Source organism: Mus caroli, chromosome 3 (genome assembly GCF_900094665.2).
Source record: "Mus caroli chromosome 3, CAROLI_EIJ_v1.1, whole genome shotgun sequence".
Lineage (NCBI taxonomy): Eukaryota > Metazoa > Chordata > Mammalia > Rodentia > Muridae > Mus > Mus caroli.
The window spans coordinates 14,792,603-14,800,747 of record NC_034572.1 but is presented as its reverse complement, the minus strand read 5'-3'; the positions used below and the strand labels follow the sequence as shown (position 1 = coordinate 14,800,747).

The 8,145-nt window shown below is 41.6% G+C and overlaps 1 protein-coding gene across 5 annotated transcripts in view; it reads right to left on the bottom strand.

Moving 5' to 3' along the window:
- Dnajc5b (DnaJ heat shock protein family (Hsp40) member C5 beta) overlaps window positions 1-8,145 on the bottom strand; it is a 99,416-nt gene that overhangs the window by 12,567 nt on the left and 78,704 nt on the right. The gene's annotated exons all lie outside the window — the stretch shown is intronic.

Genomic DNA, 8,145 nt, shown 5'->3' with positions numbered 1-8,145 from the left:
TGGCTCAAGTAGAGGCCTTGAATAGACACTGCATGATGCTGTCCGATTGGGCAGGCTTGGTAAAGGCATGCCTTTCACCTGGGCAGTATTTAGATTGGAAAGCCTTCTTTATTGAATTTACAAATGAACAGGTGGTGGCTAAAGTTGCTGTAGGAAATCCAGCATGGGATAGGGATATGCTGCTTGGTCAAGGTCGCTTTGCACAACAACAGACAGGATATCCAGTGCAGGTGTTTGAGCAGATGAACCAGATTGCCATAAGGGCATGGAAATCATTGCCCACCGGTGTTGACAGTGTTGTAGAACTCCAGAGAGACAAAGAGACACTGAATCAGGTAAGAGGAGCGCTCTCAATTGGTTTGGGAGAGAGGGTCTGTTAGTTTGTTTCTTTAGGATCATCGACAACAGCTGCAGGTCCCGGAGCGGCTGACCAGAGCAATTCAAGGCAGGTGGAGCTGTGAGGACATGGATGTTCCTGTGGCTGGAGGTGCTCCCGCTAGTGAAAACTGAAGAGCTCTGTGTTCCTGAAACCATGCCGTTGACGCATTCAGGTGTTTCTTCAATTCTTTACATCTAATGCCAGATTTTAAGCCTTAATGGAACTCGAATAGAATCCATCATTGTTGGCAATTTTACCTCTTGGCTTACCTCTGCTCTTTCTTACTTTAAGGAATGGGTGGGAGTGATTTTGTTTGGTGCTGCCATATGCTGTGGACTGGTGTTCATGCTCTGGTTGGTATGCGAATTCAGAACCCAACAAAAACGTGACTCAGGCACTTTTAGCCATTGAAAACGGAGCCTCCCCTGAAGGTTGGTTATCTATGCTCAAGAATTAGTTGGCATCTGAGTTCTCTGCTCTTGCACCCCACGGATTTATAGATCCATTACACTGGGAGGAGAGAGACTCGACAATCATTGATCAGCCCTTGCACATCGCTGAGGTTTCCTCATTGCACACGATAGGGTGATCATGATTTCCCCACTAATTCATTTTTTGGCTGGCCTCTTTTGTAGAGTTCGCCCTAGGTCATTTAGCAGTTATTGACACACAGCACTGCAGTATCCAGAGACGGGCAACTTTCCTCATGCAAAGACCAACCTAAGACACAGGGCCTGGTGGCAATAGGGTTACCCTATGACAGGAAAGGCTGTGACATTAGAAGAACGACCTAAAACAGGAGGCACGGCAGATGGACATAATTGCATAGGCCTAGACCAGCCTAATTTTATTAAAACAAAAAGGGGGAGATGTGAGAAGCCACATGTGCCGTTGCAGAGTGGCGCTGGCTACCACTGGCCACTGCCCATGATTATGGGTAAACAACCAATGTGCGCATGTTCATAAGAGGTTTTTGCCGAGTCACTGCCTGGCCCAACGCATATTAATGAGGTACTGGTAGCATAACCAATCAGGTATGGACACATCACTCCTAGGCCTATATAAGCAGCATCATTTCTGGGCTCAGGGTCTTTTGCCTATGCAATCAATGATCTCCCAATAAATGTGTGCAGAAGGATCCTATTGTGGCGTCGTTCTTGCTGGCGAGACGGGCGCTCACAATAGGGCACTATCAATAGAACAAAATGGCAACCATCAGATTGGGAAAAGATCTTTACCAATCCTACATCTGATATAGGGCTAATATCCAATATAGACAAAGAACTCAAGAATTTAGATTCAAACAATGAAATAACCCTATTACAAATGGGCTTCAGAGCTAAACAAAGAATTTTCAACTGAGGAATATGGAATGGCCAAGAAGCACCTAAAGAAATGTTTAACACCCTTAGTCATCAGGAAAATGCAAATCAAAACCACCCTGAGATCTCATACCCAGTCAGAATGGTTAAGATTAAAAACTCAGGTGACAGCAGATGCTGGCGAGGATGTGAAGAACGAGGAACAGTCCTCCATTGCTAGTGGGATTACTAGCTGGTACAACCACTTTGGAAATCAGTCTGGTGGTTCCTCAGAAAATTGGACATAGTACTACCTGAGGGCCCTGGTATACCATTTCTGGGCATATACCAAGAAGATGCTCCAAGATGTAATAAGGATACATGCTCCACTATGTTCCTAGCAGCCGTATTTATAATAGCCAGAAGCTGGAGACAACCTAGATGCCCCTCAACAGAGGAATGGATACAGAGAATGTGATACATTTACACAATGGAGTACTACTCAGCTATTAAAAACAATGACTTCATGAAATTCGTAGGAAAGTGGATGGAACTTGAAAATATCCTGAGTGAGGTAACTCAGTCACAAAATAACACACTTGGTGTGCACTCAGTAATATGTAGATATTAGCCCAAAAATTGGGAATACCCAAGATTCAATCACAGGTCATATGAAGCCCAAGAAGAATGGAAGACCAAAGTGTGGATTCTTCAGTTCTTCTTAGAAGCAGGAACAAAATACTCACAGGAGGAAATATGGAGACAAAGTGTGGAGCAGAGACTGAAGGAAAGGCCATCAGAAGACTTCCCCACCTTGGAGTCCATCCCATATACAGTCACCAAACCTGGACTCTATTTTGGATCCTGGGAAGGGCTTGCTGACAGGGCTTGATATGACTCTTTCCTGAGAGGCTCTGACAGAGCCTGACAAATACAGAAGCAGATGCTTGCAGCCAATCATTGGATTGATCTCAGGGTCCCCGATGAAGGATTTGGAGAATGGACTGAAGGGGGTTTGCAGCCCATGGAGGGAGCACCAATGTCAACTGATCAGACCCCACAGAGCACCTCGGGACTGGACCACTGATGAAAGAGTACAAATGGAGAGACCCATGGCTCTGGCCACATATGTGACAGAGGATGACTTTGTTTGACATCAGTGGGAAAAGAGACCTTAGGCCTGAGGGTACTTGATGCCCCAGTGTAGGGGAATGCCAGGGCAGGAAGACTGGAGTGGGTGGGTGGGTGGGCAAGCACCCTCATAGAGGCAGGGGGAGAGGGGATGGGATAGGGGATTTCCAAAGGAGAAACCTGGAAAGGGGAAAATGTTTAAAATGTAAATAAAGAAAATATCCAATAAAAAGATGAAATAACATTAAATGTCATATTTTGTGGATTTCTGATGTTTTTGAAGACTATCTATGTAAAGTATATTCAACTGTTAAACCTTAGCTACTCTTAGCCATTTCTATTTGAGTATAAATTGAAAGTACTTTACTATAATTAAATGAGAATCTAACTTAACCATGAGTTTACCACCTGGCCCTTAACTTGCATGTTTAATCATTGTCTTAGTGACAGTTTAATTGCTGTGAACAGACATCATGACCAAGGCAGAACTTATAAGGACATTTATTTGAGGCTTGCTTAAAATTCAGTCTATTATCATCAAGGTGGAAGCATAGCAGCATCCTCACAGGTATGGTTTAGGAGGATCTGAAAGTTTTACAACTTCATCAGAAGGCTGCTAGAATACTGACTTCCAGGCAGATAAGACAAGTCTTACAGCCCACACCCACTGTGACACACCTACTACAACAAGGCCACACTTCCTAATAGTGCTACTCTCTGGCCCAAGCATATACAAATCATCATATTCCACTCCCTAGCCCCTATAGGCTTATTTGAACATATGAGTCTATTGCATACCTAAACATACAGTAATGCAAAATACATTTAGTCCAAATTCAAAAGTTTCCATAGTCTATAGCAGTCTCAACAGTGTTAAATGTCCAAAGCTCAAAGTCTCTTCTGAGATTCATCTGATCACTTAACTGTAATCCCCAAAGCAAGACATGAAACCAGCTGGGCAAATTCCAACCTCTCCATCTCCAATTCTGATGTCAAAGTGGTCTTCAGATCTCCAACTCCTTTTTCATCTTTGTTGGCTGCAACAAACTTCTTTCTCCTAGGCTTGCTCTACTCCCTGTTAGAAGATTTCCTCAGCAGAGAGCCCACAGCTCTGATATCTTCAATGTCTGGAATCCACACATGATCTTCTAGGCTCCACCAGCTCTGCCCTCTGTATTATTCTAAGCTCAGGTTGATCCACTCCACTGCTACTGCTGTTCTTGGTGGTCATCCCATGGTACTGGCATCTCCAGTACACTGAGGTCTTCCTCTGCAAGTAGGTTTTACTTTCACCAATAGCCTCTCATAAGCTCTTTTCATGGTGCCAGGCTTCAAATCCTTTGCATGACCCCTTCAGTCCTGGGCCATCAACTGCAACTGAGGCTGCACCTTCACCAATGACCTTCCATGCCCTCTCACAGTGACAAGCCTCAGCTGCTCTTCATGACCCCTTCATGCCTTCAAAACCAGTAACACCTGCATGACTGTTACATATTACCAAGTACAGCTGCAGCACAAGGTACAACATTGGCTATTTCTGGAACAGAGCTTCTTTGTGCTCACAGAAAACACTTCCCAGAAGATTTCACCTCAGTGATGCTGGTCTCTTCTTAATCACCACTAATTTCCTAGCTCCAGCTAACCAGCATCAATTGTCCCAGTAATCCCTTCTAAAGAATCATGTGGCTGATGCTGCCAAGTTCTGCTGCTTGTTGGGTCTGGAACATGGTCCCCTTGTTCTATTGAATTATCACCAGCTTTCTGTTTTCCAACTCATTCACCGCCTAAACTTGGCTGTCCTGGAACTTGCTCTGTAGATTGATTTTGAACTCAGAGATCCACATGCTTGTCTCCTAAGCACTGGGACTAAGGTTGTGATTCACCAAGCCTAGATTTAAGTTTTTCTTCACCTAGAACTTGCTCTGTTCTAGGCTGGCCTTGAACTAAGAGATATGCTTTTCTTTGCCTCTTTTACTACCATACCTAGACTAAACTTAGCTGGGTAGGATCTTGCCCCAAGGTCACTTTTTCCTTAATTCAATTTAATATCCTTAAATACAGGATTCAGCTTCATTTCACTTCCTGGTGCCCCTTTAATACTTGAACCATATATTTTTAATTTTTTTCTCAGCTTGCTATGCTTTTTTAAAATGTTCTTCCTGACACTTAACCAGAGAATAAAGTCTATGATGGGTGTTTCTGAGACTTCTTTTGTCAATACAAAATTCATCTGAGTCTCTTTACCTTAGCCTCAGGTGGACTCTTCAGAGAAGGGCAAAAAATAGTGACAATCTTTACCAAAATACCACAAAAGCAGTTTCTAGGTCAGATATTGATGTTTTCCACTGAAACCTTTTGGGACAGATCTGCATGGTTTCAATCAGTCTCAGTAAGAAAGTCCTCCATATTCCTACTGGGATAACCCATTAAGACCCAGTTAAAGCATTCCACTGCTTTACAAATCCAAAGTCCCAAAATACACACTTTTCCAAACAAAAGCATTATCACCCCACTCCTGGTACCAACTTCTGTCTTAGGGTTTTATTGCTGTGAACAGACACCATGACCAAAGCAACTCTTTGAGGACAACATGTAATTGGGGCTGGCTTACAGGATCAGAGGTTCAGTCCATTATCATAAAGGTGGGAGCATGGCAGCTTCCAAGCAGGCATGGTACAGGAGGATCTGAGAGTTTTACATCTTCATCAGAAGGCTGTTAGGAGAATACTGACTTCCAGGAAGATAGGACTAGGGTATTCTAGCCCATGCATACTATGACACATGTACTCGAACAAGGCCATACCTCCTAATTGTGCCACTCCCTGGCCCAACCATATACAAACCATCACAAACATCTTGTTCTTAAATAAGGTGCATAGGCACAATGCCTATCTAAGTGTAACTATTAATTTCAAATTTTATATCAATATACAGATTTATATCAATGAAAATCTTAAATCTTTATCACTATATAAATTCTGTACCAATTTAAGAGATTGTAACTTCAATTTTAGATCAATAATAAAGATTTCTACCAATGTAATATTATGGCTATACAATGTTTTATTCACAAATATTTAGCAGTCCATTCCATCTATTTCCTCCATGTTCAAAATTATGACCATTCATAAATTATCCCTTAGAATAACAACCTATCTAATTTGTAAAATAATAATATCCAGACACCAAAATCCAAGGAATCAAGCTTCTTTATGCTGATTAGGAGCACTGAGAAATTCTTTAAAGGGGCAGAGAGGAATAGGAAAATTAGAAACTTGGTTAGACTTAAGAAAGCTAGCTTTAGTATCTGTTATCCAGTCTCTGTATGCTTAGAAGGCTCAGGGCTTGACTGAAGTTCTGACTGGATCCATCTGAAAAGTTGGATGAGGCCAAATGATCTGGAATCAGTAACAATCCTAAAGCTGTTCTGGAAACAAGTCTCTGGATAGCATCAAGAGCAGGAGGCTGAACAGCTGGTCAGTTCAGTATCTTTGAGTATAAATCTTGTCAAAATTGTACATTTTGTAATATATGATTCTCACAACCAAAATTTTAGAACCTTTAAGATTTTTGTATGGATTGTGCAGGATGCACAGATCAGATAAGGATGGAATTTTTTTGTTTGTTTGTTTGAGCAGGTGAAAAACAACTTTCTTGTTATTAATTAATTTCTCAGTAACCATTTGTAATAATTCTTCATTTATGCCTTATGAAGGAGGGCACAAAGAATCTTAAAGATTCGATAACCGATAAGATTTATTGACTCATTTTAGCTGAAGTTTTGGCTAGAGACATTTTTATGTCTAAGCCAGATACTGGGCTGTTTCTATATCCAGGAATCAGCAGATCAATTTACCTGTCTTGCTTGATTTTCTCAAAATTTTTTGAGATGTTCAGGTGGCCTTCCTCTGTCATATCTGATCCATATTACTCTGAAAGGGATCCAGAGCCTTTTCTCCTATCCTGTCAACACAAAACAGAAACTTTCTCCCAAAATAGCATGTTCTTGGTCCAGTAACTGGAAATCATTGAGGGTATAGCTTGACCTAGCTCCCAGAGGAACTTTAACACAACCACCAAACTCATAACCACACTCATTTTGATAGTAAAAACAATTCAAAGCAATTAAAGCAATGTAAACAAATAGTATCTGTTGAGACAGTGCTTCTACTGTCCCCTGGCCAACCTTCATGAGAGCAAGGCCTTCGTTATTTATACATCTGTGTAAACTTAAGTTGACCCTACTCTGGAGATTACTATCTCTGTGGGTTCATATTGTAGTATGTGCCTTTCTCTAGATATAATTCTCAAGGCCTAGGTTTCTACTGTCTGAGATAGGCTAGGCTCCCTACCTCCTCCTGCTTTCAACCTAATCTATTTTTTTAAGATCAAAATCCTCAATATTTATATATCTCTATATAACTTTAATTCAATTCCCTCTACTTGCTATATAAACCTATTTATAGGCTTTAATTTTTATTACAGATGTGTCAACCAGGTTCAAAGGCCCTGAAAAATTGTCCTGGCAAGGCTTTTCAAGTGTCTTGAAATCACTTGTTAATTCATTTTCCCCAACTTCTCTCTTCTGTGGAGCTTAATACTTGCTGCATCTACCATCTGGATGCAGCACGTGACTCAGCTCTGCTCCTCTAAGAAACCAATTCATCCCCCATATTAAACTATATCATTGTATGTGTGTAATCCAAGAATTTCTTAAATTATTAGTGGATTCTAACTTTCCATGTGCTGGTACACCATATATAGTGTGGAGTTTTGTCTACACTGCTTTGAGTTCCTGTCAAGTCACATGCTTGCACACCTGCACACTGCCCAGGAGCTATCTTAGATCATCCTTAAATGAAATACACACACACACACATACACACACACACACACACACACACACACACACACACACAAATTTAATCTTGAAATGCCCTCGCTACTCATTGACTGGGCACTCCTAATCCTTCCCCTTGCTACACCAGGCCCAGTCAGGAAAGTGGCCAGAGGCCACTTACCTGGAAACTCACATTGCTAGTTGGTGTTTTCCTCTGCTACTGTGGTCCCCTTCTTCCATTCTCCAGTCTTCTGATTCTCTCTCTGTGCCCTACCTGAGCAACTCTCAGTTTCCCACCCCATGCTCAGCCATTTGCTATTGGCATCTTAATCGATAGACCAAAATCCAATTGGGGGCAAGGACTTTCAATGTCAATAAACACAGCTTCCCCATCAAAGCATCAGAACTAGCCTCACACTAGTCAAAGCCAGCAAACTGGTTGGTTGGTTGGTTTGTTTGTTTGTTTTAATTAAAAACTTTATTGTTAATAGCAA